This window comes from Ipomoea nil, unplaced genomic scaffold (assembly GCF_001879475.1).
Source record: "Ipomoea nil cultivar Tokyo-kokei standard unplaced genomic scaffold, Asagao_1.1 scaffold0429, whole genome shotgun sequence".
Classification (NCBI taxonomy): Eukaryota; Viridiplantae; Streptophyta; class Magnoliopsida; order Solanales; family Convolvulaceae; genus Ipomoea; species Ipomoea nil.
In genome coordinates, this window is record NW_017616857.1 from 107,595 (window position 1) to 125,011 (window position 17,417).

The 17,417-nt window shown below is 35.1% G+C and overlaps 1 pseudogene; it reads right to left on the bottom strand.

Moving 5' to 3' along the window:
- Positions 1–527: 527 nt before the first annotated feature.
- LOC109172818 lies at positions 528–3,527 on the bottom strand (annotated as a pseudogene).
- Between the last annotated feature and the right edge of the window lie 13,890 nt (positions 3,528–17,417).

The following is a 17,417-nucleotide window of genomic DNA, read 5'->3' on the forward strand; positions in this document are numbered from 1 at the left end:
AAAGTAGATCCATTTGAGTTGAAAAATGAAGGTTTAGAGACTTTGGAAAAGCACATGTTCCACATTGGTTTGGGAAATGAATTTACACTATTATATATACAAGAATCTTTTAGAAGATAGTTGACTTGTATAGTATAGAGGCTCTCTCTCATTTTGTGATTGGCACAAGGTGCTTGGCTACTTATGTAGTATTCAATTAATAATGCATATTTTATTTGTTATATTATATTTATACTCAATTTGGCCTGTTAATTACCAAATCCCCCATGGGGCTCCCTAATTAAAGAATTAATAAGTGAAATAACCTATTAATTAAAAACAAATTAAATATGAATATTTCATCTGAAATGCAAGAAATATTAAGGAGAACACCCATACATTATTGCCACAAGGATCTATGTGATATACATACAATATGTACAAGGTTTGTGCCTCCCTTCTTCATTACAAATTGCGTAATACAGATATAGTGAATACACTCAAAAAAAAAAAAAAAAACAAAACAAAAAACAAAAAACACAGATATAGTGAATACATATATAGATAAGTAATAAAACAAATACAAATACAATAGAAGCCATATATGGTAACTTAGATTTCAAAGGAGTCGATTAAAATGGCAATGATATAACGCTTCGCATCTTTCTCAGGGTAAGTATAGCCATCTAGCCTTTGTGTATATGTCACTTCATCCATTCGAGCATGGTTGATAATACGCATAAGAATTTCAGTCGTAACAACTGGTGGAGTTGGTTGGAGAATCTCATTGTTGGTATCTTTCCAAGCATTCTCAGCCATTTCTTGAAATTTGTCCATTGCTTCTTCAACAGATACACCATAATCATTCATGTAATAGTCAATCCCTGTTGCAATTGGCCGGGTGCTTTTCTCACGCTACATAAGTAAACATCAATAAAACTTATTAGAAAAATCAATTGTAAATAATATAAAATGTACATAAGTACCATCACACTGCATAGCAGTTGACATATTATCTCTAATTTTAAGTGTACATATTCTTTATAGATATAAATATTGTATTTATATACATACCTCATAGGAAGCTATGTCATTTACCACACGACCCAACAAGGCATTTGCCTCAATAATTTTAGGGTTTTGACTCAACCATTCAAATGCTTCTCTTGTAACAGATTTCATGCCAAGGAAAGTAGCAGTGATGAGCAAGTAGAGGGTGCTACTAGCTTGAGCATTTTTTAGATAGTCTTCAACCGGCGGCGGCATGCATCCTCCAATAGACCATTTTTGTTCAATGTTGTAAGCCCTCACAAGTTCTTTAATCTATTTCTCAAGAAAGAAAGAAAAATTAGAACAACTTCACAATTTCTTTTTAAAAGTATGTAGCAATTTAAAGACCAATACCATCATTTTCTGTAAATAATAATAATAATAACAACAACAGTAATAATTAACTAGACATACTCGTTCTTTTGTATAATAAAGAGCAAAAGATCTTCCTTCTTTTGATAGTTCTTTATCGTACTCTTCGCAAAGATCTATAAGAGTTTGGTAGAGTATCTTCATATAATCAGGGAGATGGTTCATTTGACTTATGTCCCACCTAATAAACAATTAACTTTTAGTTAATAATAGGATATATATTGAAGAGAAAAGACATTATCTTGAGAGATGGTACTATACATACTTTTGTATGGCATCCGTAAAAATATCCAATTCATCAGGCATACCAAAAGCATCGTATGTGTCGTCTATAATAGAAGCCATTGCTATGATTTTGGAGAGCATGACCCGAGCCTTAGAATATTTTGCCTCAAAATATACTCCTACCGCCCAAAAGTAGCACTCCACAGTCCTATCTCTTGCATAAGGAAGTGCAGTGACTAAGTCCAAATCCTTCCACCACCTTTCCAATTTGATGCAACGTTAATGTCAATTGACAAATTAAATCAAATAGGTTATATATATATATATATATATATATATATATATATATATATATATATATATATATATATATATATATAGAATAAAGTTCAAATGCGGCGGGGTCTTCCCGTGCGGTCGTGCGGCGGAATTCCAGAATACACCAATAGTGTTAATAATATGCACCAACAGTGTAATAAAAACACACCCCAATGAAATGCAATAAAACATCACAAAATACACAACAGACTCAAAAAAATACACCATATAACTCACCACCCCAATGGTGTATTTCCGAACAGTGTATGGTGTTTTTACTCACACCTAATGGTGTGTGTTTGGTGATGCGGGGCTCTGTCGTTTACTCTGTTTTGTGTGGTGTATTTTCCTAACGTTGATGATGCATATTTGTTGAACTATTGGTGTTGCCGCATCATAAGAAATCGCCGCACCGTAAGACACTGTCGCACCTGGACTCGCCTCTCTCTCTCTCTCTCTCTCTCTCTCTCTCTCTCTATATATATATATATATATATATATATATATATATATATATATATATATATATATATATATATATATATATATATATATATATATATATATATATATATATATATATAAAGAAATATAATGTTTTGAAGTTATTGGCAAAAGAAATATATAGTTAATTCAATTTTTAATTTAGTTCTTTTATTTACCTCATCAATTCGCTGACTTCTTGCCTGTGATGCATTTGTAATAAATTAAAATCCAACTTTGCAAGTCGAAGTAGAACATCATTCTTGGACTCATCTTCTTCATACACTTTGATGAAGTAACTAATCTCTACTCTAGGGATACCCTTGTGCAAGGGTTGCTCAAGGGCACGTCTCACTTGCTTTCCCAAACTAGAGTTGAGCTGTGGACTAACAGCCTCCAAATGAGTTCTTGAAAAGGTATAGGCATCAGGTAAGGTATTATCATATGCGCTTGTACGTGTGAAGCTTCATATAAATTCAACAATCCCTTAACGTTGCAAGAGAGTGTGTCTTTGAATTTTCCATTCTCTTGAAAATTTTCGAAAATTCCTAATCAGTTATTTAAACAATCACAAAATCAGTACCCACCCATGCAAGTGGAGAAATATTGAATTCATTTAATCTATAAATGCACAATTCAAGCATTTAAGACTAACATGAACCGATACTACAATGTAATAAAGTCAGTAACATTAAAAAAAAGACTAACCTGAAGAGATATTGTAGCCATGTTGCCTTAGCAACCGAAACATAAGCGCAGAAGTGCACAAATCATCTCCCAACTCGAAATTGGGAATGATTTTGTAAATCTTTTCTAATATCTCATCAATCTCTTCGTTAAAGTGATATGAAATGCCGAGACGTTCGAGGGTGTCAATAAAGTTGAGCTTTTCAGCTAATTTGGAGTTCCCAATACTTAGTAGCATGCTCCTCACTCGTTCCTTCAACACCTCAATCTCCTGAGCGTACGTTTTTGCAACTTCATTATCGAAGACGATTTGCCGGAATTGGTCTCCCCACAGGCTTGGTGGGTAGTTTGTGACGGGACGGACAACCTCGTTGCATGTCGCCATTTCTAGTATTGAGTTTGGTTTCTTAGGTTGTTGGAGTAATGAGATTTTGGAGTTGAAAATTTTCCTTTTAAAAAGGCAGGATCGGACAATGATTCTTCAGATTGAAACAAATTAAGTTTAGGTTTACCAAATTAGGTGTTGTCTTTTATTTATCCAACTAATTAACAATGAATATAATAACCGGCCACTTGTGTAGGTTTATTAAGTTAATGTTTATTAATTCATAAAGTTTAGGTTAATAAAATCAGTACAGTATGTTGATAAAATCACTTCTGTAGCTTTATTAAGTTATTAGTTTATTATTACTACTATAGATCATTAAATAATTATTGTAGGTCCATCTATATATATAATAAACGATAGGGCATGGAAAATGAAATTGATCGATACAATATAATTTCAATTCCTTCCAAACACTACCTTCCAATAAAAAAAAATATAAAATTAATTATTAAAATCCAATATAACACTTGATCAAATGAAATTATTGCATGGATCAAGCTAATTAACGCATACTCATTTTTTCTTTCTTATATCTTTTTTTTTTTTTCTGTAAATATTAAAGTCAAAATGTGAAAATGAACAGAGGTTTAAAACCTTGAACTAAGGTTTTATTTGGGATGAAGTTTGGAGGAGTAAATGTATGGGATGAGGTTTGCTTGGGCATAGGTTTGAATAAGACAAAAGTTTGGGCATAAGTTTGCCTAAGGGGAAAATCATGGGCATAAGACAAAAGTTTGGGCATAAGTTTGCCTAAGGGGAAAATCATGGGCATAAGTTTGCCTAAGGGGAAAATTTGCCTAAGGGGAAAATCATGGGCATAGGTTTGCTTAAGGGGAAAAGCATGGGCATAGGTTTTGCTTGGGGAAAATTTGCGGGAGTAGATTTTCATATCTTGCAAATCTTTAGGCATTTAATGCTTTGCAAATCTCTAGGCATTTAGGTTGCTATATATAAGCAACATCTCTGCATTTACTCGTATTATCCCATTCGAAATACAGAGAGTAGTATAGCAAAATACATAGAGTAGTATAGCAAAATATGGAGAGTAAAAATAGAGAGTTATATTTGTAATTCCTATTGTAATATCCTTTTGCCAATACAGAAAATCCTTCTTCAAATTGTCTTATTCTGTATATGATTTATTTTAAATCTTACACTAGAAATTTATTCTCAATATTTTCAGTTCAAGTTGCTATTGTAAATTTGGTGTTGTGAACCCGTATCGATCCTAACAAAATGGTATCAGAGCTTCAGGTTGGTTCATAGATATATCTTTTTTGTATCGTTTATGTTAGAATAAATACTGGTAAATTCACAAGGCCGGTATTATTCTATTATACGATACTATTTAGATATATTGTTCAGAATTTGAATCAAGAACACCACTTACAATGGCGGTAAAATATGAGATTGAAAAGTTCAAAGGAAAAATTTCTCTTTGTGGAAAATGAGAATGAAAGCAGTTCTCAGAAAAGATAACTGCGTAGCAGCAATTGAAGAAAGACCAGACGATTTCACCGACGTTGCGAAGTGGACAGAAATGGATAACAACGCTATGGCCAATCTTCACTTAGCACTTTCAAGGGACCATTTTGGTAATTAACTTTAGGGGTGGGCAATTCGGTTTAGTTTTCTCGAATCGAACCGAACAAGTTTGGTTCGGTAATATACCGAACAACCGAATGATATTGGATTCTTGTATACCGAACGGTTTGATAAAAAACTGATCCGATCCGATCCGAATTGTTCGGTAAAAAATTGAACTGAACCGAATACCGTTTGTTTGTTTGTTTTTTTTTTTTTTTTTTAAATATAATAATAATAGTAATAATAATAATAATAATAATAATAATAAATAAATAAATAAATAAATAAATAAATAAATGATAAAAAGTAAATCCAAGTCCCTTGCTGCTTGCTCTGCCGTTCAGCTCATATTCTCACGAGTATCTCTCGTAAATGTTTTATTTGATTTCTTTATGGTTTGTTATCAAAATTAAAGTTCTATATTATGTGTTATGGTGTTTACATAGTCCATATCCAAAGTCTAATATATAAAAAGATATCAATCCAAAGTTCAAACTGTATTCGGTTCGGTTTGGTTTTTACCGAACAATTCAGTTTGGTTCGAGTTTTTACGGAACCGTTCTGTATACAAGAATCTATTACTGTTCGGTTGTTCGGTATATTACCGAATCTAACTAGTTTGGTACGGTTCGGTTCGAGAAAACTTAACCGAATTGCTCACCCTTAAAGTTAATTACCAAAATGGTCCATTGACTATAGCGAATTACCAATTTGGTCCCAAGTTAACGGTTGGCTAACGGTCAAACAAACGGAGGACCAAATTGGTTAAGATTTTTAAAGTCGAAGGACTTAATTGGTTAAAAAAAATAGTCAAGGACGAAATTGATAATTTCACTATAGTCAAGGGACCATTTCGGTAATTAACTCAAAAATATATAGCCTAATAATATATACTTAATAATTCCTAAAATTCGAAACACATTAATAAATAATTCCAAATATATAATAATTCTAGAAATTGAAATAATAATCAAAAAAAAAAAAAATTACAATGTCGCTCGGTGATGCGGTGGTGGTTCGGAACGGTGGCGGCTGTGCTGTGGTGGCTGGGCAGGGGAGGCTGTGTGTCTGCGGCTGTGGCTGTGCGATTGGGAAGAAGAAGCCACCGGAGGGCGGAAAATCCAGGTAAGAAGGGGGCGGCAAATCAGCATAATTAAAGAAGGAGGAGGAAGTGGAAGAGGAAGCGGCGGTGTGGGATTGGCGGTGGCGTAGAAAGCGAGGTGGGCTCTGGCGAGGACGAGATCATTCCCAGCTCGGCCATGCGGCGCTGGAGGGAAGCAATGGCGCCAATGTAGCCATAGACAGGGTCCCTGAGGCGGACCTCGGCCTCGTAGACGAGGGAGTTGACGGTGTCCTCGCGCTGCTCCTCCGGGACCTCGTGGAGGATCTTGCTCACATTGCTGGCGCCGAACACCTTGTGAACTTTGGCGAATTTCTTGGGCTCGTCGGAGCGGAAGTAGGGCAAACACCTTGTGAACCGCCGCTTCAAGAACTTGCAGTGTGCGGAATGAAGCCAGTGGGTAAATTTAATAACCCTACGACGTCGACTAATAAGAAAGCCGATGTCGTAGGATTTTTTTATTTTGGAATAAGGTTCAAATTGGCCACTGAACGTAACCTGAAAATGCAATTAAGTCACAGAACGAACAAAAAGTGCAATTAGGCCACTGAACACTCCAAAAACGTGCAATTAGGCCACTGAACTCTCCAAACGTATGCAATTTCACAGGATAGCAAGTTACCATCAATTTTAGCAGGTTACCTGCTTACGTGGCAGCTGAGTTGGCATTTTTAATAATTTTTAAATAATTTTTATTAATTAATTTTAATAATAAATTTTATAAAAAAATTGAAAAAATTAAATAAAAAATAAAATAAAGTCATTTTTATTTTTTTAAAATAAAAATTTATTATTAAAATTTATTTAAAATGATTTAAAATTTATTAAAAATGTCAACTCAGCTGCCACGTAAGCAGATAACCTGCTAAAATTGAGGGTAACCTGCTATCAGGTGAAATTGCACATTTTTGGAGTGTTCAGTGGCCTAATTGCACTTTTTTTTTTCATTCAGTGGCCTAATTGCATTTTCAGGTTACGTTCAGTGGCCAATTTGAACCTTATTCCTTTTATTTTTTAAAAATAGCTTACGACGTGGCTATATATATAGCTGATGTCATATTATATTTAATTTTTATTTTTTATTTATTTTTTATTTATGACGTTGGTTATTTACAGATAGCCGACTTTATATGTTTTTTTTTAAAAAATTAAATAAGCTTTAACGTCGGCTAAATAAATAGCCGTTAAAGGACCGATGTTATATGTGAATTCTGTAGTAGTGGATATAATACAATTAATCTTTAACACGCCCCCACAAGATGGAGGATTCATCGGAGACGCCAATCTTGGAGCGAAAACGCTAAAATAACAAAGGTCCAAGCGGTTTGTCTTTGGATGCATTTAGTGTCCAATTTGGGATTATATTTTCTTAATTTGTGCTTGAAATGTTTTGAAATGTGATAAATTATGTTGAATGACTAACTATGATGTATATTTGTGTTTTGTAGGAAAATATGGCCAAATCAAGGGTAAATTGGACAAATGGAGCAAAAATATGATAGAAGCAAAAATCTACTATTAGGAACTGTCTTACGCTCGTAACAAAGGCATGTAGTGCTCAGGATGAGAAAGGCCATAAGTCTACTATTACGAGCTACCTTACGCTTGTAACAAAGGCTCGTAGTGCTCATGATTAGAAAGGTTATTCCTGCTATTACGAGCGCTATTAAGTTCGTAATAGAGGTTCTTAGTAAGAAGCATCAAAAAGTCAGTTATACTATTACGAGCTGCATTGCACTCATAATAGATTGTGTAACAAGGAGTATATGCGAGCCATTTCTACGACTACAAAGGACATACACTCATAATGTGTCGCGTAACAGGAAGCCTTAGAATACCATACCTGCTATTATGAGACACGTTACACTTGTAAAGTAGGTGTTTTTGATAGCTATAATTCTATAAAGGGAGAAGTTAGATTTCTATACTAGGTTTTTTTGTTTTTGTTTTGTTTTTTGTTTTTTGTTTTTTAGCAGGAAAAACCAAACTTTTATTAGCAAATAAAGCGGTGGGAAGCCAAGCCCCTAAAATCACACAAGAGGGTCAATCTGACCAGTTCCGGCAAAGAATTTAAATAATAAAAAATTTGAGAAGTGACACTAAGACCATGCGTCGCTAGAGCATCTGCAACTTTATTAGCCTCCCGATAGACATGAAGAATTGAGGAGACCCATGAAGCGAGCCAAGAGCGAATGTAGAGAATGACATCCATGAATCTCCATGGGATACGATCAGTGTTGGTGGCAATTAAAGTGACCAACCGGAGAGAATCCACTTCGATAATGGAGGGGCGCTTGACCATTGCTTCGCACCATTGGATAGCCATTTGTAAGGAGCGTGTTTCAGCTTCAAGAACTGATAAGACAGTAAGCTGATAAGATAAACCAACGAGCAACTGGCTAGTGGAGTCGCGCAAACAAGCACCGCCCGCTGCCTTCAATTTAGAGAAATTCGCATTCGTGTTAAGCTTCAATCTCCCTGTCGGAGGGGCAAGCCATTTGATCCAAATTAATTTAGATCGTGGAGGAGGCTTAAATTTAGCAATCAAACCATCTGCAATGAGAAAATCATCGTGAGGACCCGAGGAACGGAGTGAGTGGGAAAGGGAAATGAGATAAGACTCTCGTTTGATTCTCCTTATACTAGGTTAAACTACTTTTTTCCCTTTTACTTTTCTAATGCCTTTAGATTCAAATACTTGTTAATTTCATTTCCAAATTACAATCAATACATAGAGTTTCTTTCAATTGTATCATTGGATCAAGGATTGAAGATTTCAATTTCAATTTCAATATAGAGAAGTTCTTCATTTTCATTTCTTACAATAATTAATGAGTTAATACCCAAAATCGTCCTCGACTATAGTAGTTTTTCTCAATTTCGTCCTAAACGACTTTGGTGACCTAATATCGTCCCACACTTTTGTGTTTCGCTCAATTTAATCCTCCATTTGTTATTCTGTCAAATTGGTGTTAAATAAAGGGACAATTTAGTATGTCAATATTGATCTCTCTTTACTTTCAACTTGTGAAGTGCGAAATTCCTCTTTCTTGTACGAATTACACCCAGAATTACTCCCGGACCTGCAAATCAAATTTTATATTCGCAGTTTTAGGAGTAATTCTGGGAGTAATTCGTAAAAAAAAAAAGATTTCGCAGTTCACATGTCTATGAGTAAAGAGATGCCAATATTAAAATTACTGAATTGTCTATTTATTTAACACCAAATGGACAGAATAACAAATGAAGGACTAAATTGAGCAAAAACACAAAAGTCTAGGACTAAATTGAGCGAAACACAAAAGTCTGGGACGATATTAGGTCACCAAAGTCGTTTAGGACGAAATTGAGAAAAACCACTATAGTCGAGGACGATTTTGGGTATTAACTCAATAATTAATTTACCTTGTGTTGGTTTTATGACTTTTGGGCAATCAACGGTAGGCCAACACTACTGTTAGAATAACGAGAATATAGGAAAAATATAAGAAAAATATATGTAGAGAATATAGGAACTTTGTATTAATGAATATTGCTTATGAATCTTGAGAGTCCCCTCCTCCTCTATGTGAGGGGTCTATTTATGGGCAAATTATGCCGTGCATACGGATGCAAAAACGACGTCGTTTTAATAAAACGTGCGTCTCCCCTTAAAAAAAAAATCAGGTTCGATTCCCAGCAACAACATATGAACTAAAATTCCATAATCGATGAACTATAATTCCATAATCGATGAACTATAATTACATAATCTAATCTATGAACTAAAAATTCCTGAATGAATGAACTAAAATTCCATAATCTATAAACTAAAATTACAGAATCGATGAACTACAATTCCATAATTGATGAACTATAATTCCGTAATCAATGAACTATAGTTCCATAATCTATGAACTAAAATTCCAGAATGAATGAACAATATAATGTTGTTGCTGGGAATCGAACCTGAATTTTTTTTAAAGGGGAGACACGCGTTTTTTTAATAAAACGACGTCGTTTTGGCATCCGTATGCACCATGCATGGTGCATACGGATGCACAACATAACGATTGCTATTTATGCATATTTTGGGCCTAGAGCCCTAGAAGGAATAAGAATTATAGATTGCCTTATATTGGGAGTCTTAGTTACATAATGATACCTAATTCTATTATACTAGAAATAGTGAGCACAATTCTAATTATATTGGGAATAACAGACCTAATCTTTGACAAACTCTTGGGTTGCTCCGTGTCGTGTATCTTTATTAAGCTTCCTTGATCCAGTTGCTTTCCTTGAACTGGTCGTATGACCATGCCTAGTACGCTATCCATCACCTTGTGCTTTGATTAATGATTACTTTGATTTAATCTCTTGAGATAGTTTAGGTCAATAGAATCAGTACTCCATGTTGATAAAACCACTTCTGTATGTTTATTAAGTTATTAGTTTATTACTATCATAGATCATTAAATAATTATTGTAGGTCCATCTATACATATAATAAACTATGGGGCATGGATAATATTGAAATTGATCGATACAATATAATTTCAATTCCTTCCAAACACTACCTTCCAATAAAAAATATAAAATTATTTATTATTAAAATCCAATATAACACTTGATCAAATGAAATTATTGCATGGATCAAGCTTAACGCATACTCATTTTTTCTTCTTATATCTTTTTTTTTTTTTTTTTTTTTCAGCTTAAATTTTCTTGTCTTTTTGTTTGTGTACAAATAACACTAATGTATTAAAAAATGTCTTGACTACAAGTTGCACCTAATTAATACATCCTTATTTTTTCTTCTTTTACCTTTTGTTCAACTTGAATTTGTTTTAACTTTTTCTTTGTGTACAAACAAATTAATGTATAAAAAAATATATGATTAAAAATGAAATTAAGATATTTTAAATGATACCCATGTTGATATATTTTAATCTTTTTTAAAGAAATCTATAGATTAAAAAATATGACTTGACTACATGTTGCACCTAATACATCCTTATTTTTTCTTCTTTTACCTTTTGTTCAACTTGAATTTGTTTTAACTTTTTCTTTGAGTACAAACAAATTAATTTATAAAAAATATATGATTGAAAAGATCAAATTGAGACATTTTAAATGATACCCATATTGATATATTTTTAAAAATTATAGGTACATATAGTCATTACTTTAGTATAATGTTTATGTACATTAAACTTTGTTTTTATGAACATATAGAAAGAACATTATGAATTAAGAACCTACTATAGAGTGAATAGAAACACATATCATGTACACTTAGTTTAGCATTTATGGACAATAAAATTTATGTTTATGGAAATATAGAACAAATAACGTGAACATAGTACAAGATTAATGTCATTAAACATGATACGTCTGTAATATAATGTTTATATACGTTAAACATTGTTCTTATGAACATATAAAATAAAGAGAAAATTGTAATTTATGCACCTCCATAATATGTCAACTATTAATGTCACTCTTGAATTATTAGTGGTTTAAATGTTGCCCTCAATTTTCAAATGGTATATATAATGCCCCTCCTGTACCGTACATGAGGAAAATTGAGGGGCAACATTTACATTACGGGCAAGCAGTGTACACTGCCTGGTTGCCATCCTATGCACTACATCTATCTTTTAGGCACATTTTCACCCGGGGGTGAGTATCGTCGCCTACACACCAACTAATTAATTGTTTACCCTCCTCTGCCGTGTCATATGAATCACCGCACTTCCGTCTATATAAAACACCACCCCCATACACTTTCTTCCGTGTCTTCGGGTGTAAATGTTATCCGTATTTAAGGCCATACAATCGGCATAAAATCGAATATCGATCTACACCCTGTGTCTTCCTAGGTTACCCAGTTTCTTTTAGGGGATACCGCTGTATGGACTTAACGACGGGAAAGATATTTATCTGCCGTCATGTGCGTTTTGATGAAACAATCTTCCCTTTTTCTATACAGACTCCTGTGCAGGTTGATTCAGCTCCGGCCCCCGCTCCTACCCCTTGGGGAGCCGGGCCCGTAATGATAAATCCTATCAGCACCACGGTTCTAGATGAACCTCCGATTGCACAGCAGCCGGCCCCCATGGCCATAGAAGCACCACCTCAGACTGGTGCAAGACGGGGCCGCCCACCGGGCCGCACCAAAAGAACTCGTGCAGAGGTTGAGGACCATGTCATGCGCACCAGGGGTAAAACCCGGGGTCACGACGAGCAGTTCCACGCTCTTAACGTCACCGTGGACCCCACTTGCTACTCCCAGGCTGTAGGTCATCCGCAATGGCGAGATGCTATGGATCAAGAGTTCAATGCCCTTATGCATAACAACACGTGGCAACTCATCCCGGCATCTCCGAATATGAATATTATCGGCTGCAAATGGGTTTTTTCGTACCAAGCGCAAGGCTGATGGGACCGTAGAACGCTACAAAGCCCGATTAGTGGCCACGGGATTCAATCAGGTCGCTGGTGAAGACTTTTTTGACACCTTCAATCCCGTGGTCAAACCGACACTACTACAGAAAACGGTTTTAACGTCGGTTAAAATACCCCATTTAACGTCGGTTATCTTTCGACGTCGACTTTAGAGACGTCGTAAGTAAATGATACGACGTCGGCTTTTAGGGTAAAGCCGACGTCGTATAGTATTTATATTTTTTTAAAAAAAAAATAATTAACCTACGGCATCGGTTTTTAGGCAAAAGCTGACGCCGTATATATTTTTTATTTTTTTTAAAAAAAAATAATTAACCTACGGCGTCGGTTTTTAGGTAAAAGCCGACGCCGTATATATTTATTATTTTTTAAAAAAAAAATAATTAACATACGGCGTTGGCGTTTACCTAAAAACCGACGCCGTATATATTTATTTTTAAAAAAAAAAACTATACGACGTCGGCTTTACCCTAAAAGCCGACGTCGTATGTTATTATTATTTTTTTATTATTATATTCGTTTTATGGTTTCTATCCAACCTGTATCAATTTTCAAATCCTGCGCAGCTAGCAATTTAACATTCAACATTCAACATCAACTAATTTATTAAACTAATTCAAACTATTAAACATGAAACTAATATAAAGAACACAATTCATTAAAAGCTAATTCAAGCTACTAAACATAAAACTAATATAAGTACCACAATTCAACAAAACTACTAAACATTAAGCCAATAAACATAAACTAATTTTAAACGTAAAGTATCAAGCTATTAAACATGAAGCTAATATAAAGAACACAATTCATTAAGCTAATCCAACCTACTAAACATAAAACTAATATAAGTACCACAATTCAACAAAACTACTAAACATTAAGCCAATAAACATAAACTAATTTTAAACGTAAAGTATCAACTAAGAAGCGTTTTATTAACCCATTCATCAATAAGAAACTTAGACCATTTGTCTGTAACTTCATCAATCTCTTTTTTGTTGTAGGGCAATCTTCCTTGTCTTTACAAAGCCTACAAAGTTCAAAAGAAATTAAATTAATAAATAAGCAAGTATTTTTAAACATTTGAAGCAAAAAGATATATTATGAAATTACTTGTCTTATCAATTCCTTTGCTTAGGTTGTTGGAAACAATTTCCAACATGAACTTCATCACATAATAACCACATTCGGTGGTTCCCTTTTGTATAGCACACTACATTGAATTACAATAAAATTAAAATAAATTAATAAAAAAAAAACAATAAGTTTGCATGTTTTACAAAGTGAATGAAGTACTTACCGAACCATTTTGGTGGACGATTTTGTTTCTTTCTACTCATCATGTTTGTTGCAGTCATACACCTATTAATATAAGACATAGAATATATATATAAATACTTGGCATCACTAGTTTAATGATAACTACTAATTAATTATATAAATTTATATACGTTTCCATTATATGTTTAATGTCTTCGCGCGGCCCATGACCAAGTGAATCAAACCAAAATAATAGTTGATTCTATTAGTTGGGACTCAATTAACTAATGATTTTATCAAGGAATGCTAACCCATGAAAATCAAGCTTTATTTTATTGTTTTATTAGGATCAATATTTTATTTTATAGGTAGATTCCCTCTTGTCATAGCCATTTCACTATAAATAAATTGAGCTTTTAGGCATAGATATGATAAACAATTTCTAAGGCATAGACAAGATCAAAGCAATTCCCATCTGAGGCAAAACTTGGGAAAATTTTAGGGGAAAAAAATTAGTTTTTTTGCTTAGTTGCTAAATATTATAATGAAGCAAATTGGAGGTTTCCCACAGAAAAGGTTTATAAATATATACTAATTAACAGATAGCCATAAAAAAAGAATAACTACCCATTAGAGCTTTTAATCCTTACTAAAACTCTACACACAGTTCACTTGAAACACAGAGCATATAATAAATGCAATATTAAATGAATGTGTAATGCTTTAAAAGATTTCTTCTAACCCAATATGTCCTAAGAGTATATTCCAAATAGAGCAAGGTCCTATAATTACAGAACAAATATGCCAAATTAGTGACAATATAATTCAACTTCTTTCACAACTTAGTAACCACACTCAAATGAATGTAAATATAGAGCCACTGGTATTACACCCCACTTTAACACCAATTTCAAAACAACCCAACCCTCTTTCTTTAACTGGAAACTCAAGTTTTATGTATGCAATGATATAGTATAGGGCCATAGGGGACACCAACCATAAGATAGCACAATATCAAACCAAACAAACAAGATTTCAATACAAATATGTTGGAGATCACAGATCTTTTAAAAAAACCAATTCCAACATATTAAATGACTGAGGGAAATTAAACCATCTTACTGATGTTTGTTGGAGCATGAAAGATCCAATTGATGTTTAAATATAGCAGAATTCTTTTAAAAAATTTAAAATATATAAAAAACTAATTAAATAATAAAAATAAAAATAAATAAATAAATATATACATAGTACGTACCAGCGTAGAGAGTCGAAGGAGAGAGCGACCGGCGTCACGGCGTCCCCGGCGTCCGATCTGAGCAGCAGCGGAGAGAATGGCGTCCGATCTGAGCAGCGGTGGAGAGAATGGCGTCCGATCTGAGCAGCGGCGGAGAGGAGGGCGTTGGATCTGAGCAGCGGCGGAGAGGAGGTGTAGCGGCGTGGCGGTGCAGCGGTGAGGCGAACGGTGGTGAAGATGAAGATGAAGATGAAGATGAAGGGGAGGGAAGTGTGATGCGGTGAGATTTGGTGAGAAATGAAATGCTGAGTGTAAATTTTTTTTATCTGGCTGCAAAATAGGTACGGCACATACGGCGTCGGTTTTATAATAAACCGACACCGAATGTATTATAATAATTTCTTTTTTTTTTTTTAATACAATACGGCATCGGCGTTTTAATTAGCCGACGCCGTATAGTAATTATTTAATTTATTTCTTTTTTATATTAAGCATACGGCGTCGGCTACGTAATCAGCCGACGCCGTATGTATTATAATAATTATTATTTTTTATTTAAATAGAATGCGGCGTCGGCTTTTTTAATTAGCCGACGCCGTATCTTATTTTAATTCCTTTTTTTTTATTATTTAAATAGCTTACGACGTCGCTAATTAATTAGCCGACGTCGTATGTTATTTAAATTTCATTTTTTTTAAAAAAATTAGTTTACAACGTCGGTCAATTAAGTCGGCCGAAGTCGTAATTATTTTACTTTTTTTTTTTTTTTTTATTTTGATTATATATGACGTCGGTTATTTGTTATAACCGACGTCATATTTATTAAAATAATAATAATAATAATTTTAAATATTTAACGTCGGATTTTAGAAAATCCGACGTTAAAATGTTGACGTTAAAACCGTTTTCTGTAGTAGTGCGACTACTGTTCGTATTTTGTTCTCTCTTGCAGTATCACGCAAATGGGTGTTGCGGCAGCTGGATGTCCACAACGCCTTCTTGAATGGTCGTCTATCCGAAACAGTATACATGAAGCAAACTCCCGGCTACGAGGACCCGTCACATCTAGGTCTTGTCTGCCACTTGCAACGTTCCTTGTATGGCCTCAAACAGGCACCCCGGGCATGGTTCAACCGCTTACACGAGTTCCTGACATCTACTGGTTTCTTGGCATCCAAAACCGATGTCTCACTCTTTTACTATACAGCGGGCAACTCACGGGTCTACTTATTGGTCTACGTAGACGACATAATCATGATGGGCAACGACTCGACATTTATTGAAACTTTTCTCAGCCAGTTATCCACATCCTTTAAAATCCGTGATCTTGGGGCACCTCACTTTTTCTTAGGGATAGAAACAGTGTCTTCCGGTGATGGGCTTATCTTATCTCAGCGGCGGTATATGAAGGATATCCTGACGAGGTCAGGAATGACGGACTGTAAGGCTCTAGCTACTCCAGCGGCAGTAACGCAACCTGCCACGCCCTCCTTAACTTCTTTTGAGAACCCAACTCAGTATCGTAGGATTGTAGGGGCTTTGCAGTATCTAACCATCACCAGGCCTGATCTCTCCTACTCGGTAAATAGGTTGTGTCAGTTCATGCATTCTCCCATAGACGACCACTGGGCTCTACTCAAGCGAGTGCTGAGGTACATTAAGGGCACTCAGGACTACGGGCTACGTCTATCAGTGTCTTCCTCTTCTGACCTACATGCTCACTGACTCAGATTGGGCTGGATGTCCCATCGACCGCAAGTCTACTAGTGGCTACGCCGTGTTCTTAGGTGACAATCTTGTCTCATGGATCTCCCGCAAGCAGCGTACTGTCGCCAGGTCTTCCACAGAGGCGGAATACAAAGGGCTTGCTGATGTTGCCGCCGAAGTCACTTGGGTTGTCTCGTTACTCCGTGAACTAGGGCTGCACTCTGGCTCACCAGCCACCTTGTGGTGTGACAACCTAGGGGCCACTTACCTAGTAGCAAATCCAGTTTTTCACGCCCGCACGAAGCATGTTGAGATCGATTATCACTTCGTTCGGGACAAGGTCGCTTCTGGGGATTTCATTGTCAGTTTTTTCTCAACCAAAGACCAGCTAGCAGATATCTTCACTAAGCCACTACCAGCTCCACGCTATCAGGCTCTACGAGACAAGCTCAATGTTGTTGCCCTCCAACCTTGTGCTTGAGGGGGTGTGTTAGTAATGTTATATTATATAGTTTATTTGTTTATGGCTATTATTATAGTTGACTAGTCTTTACTAT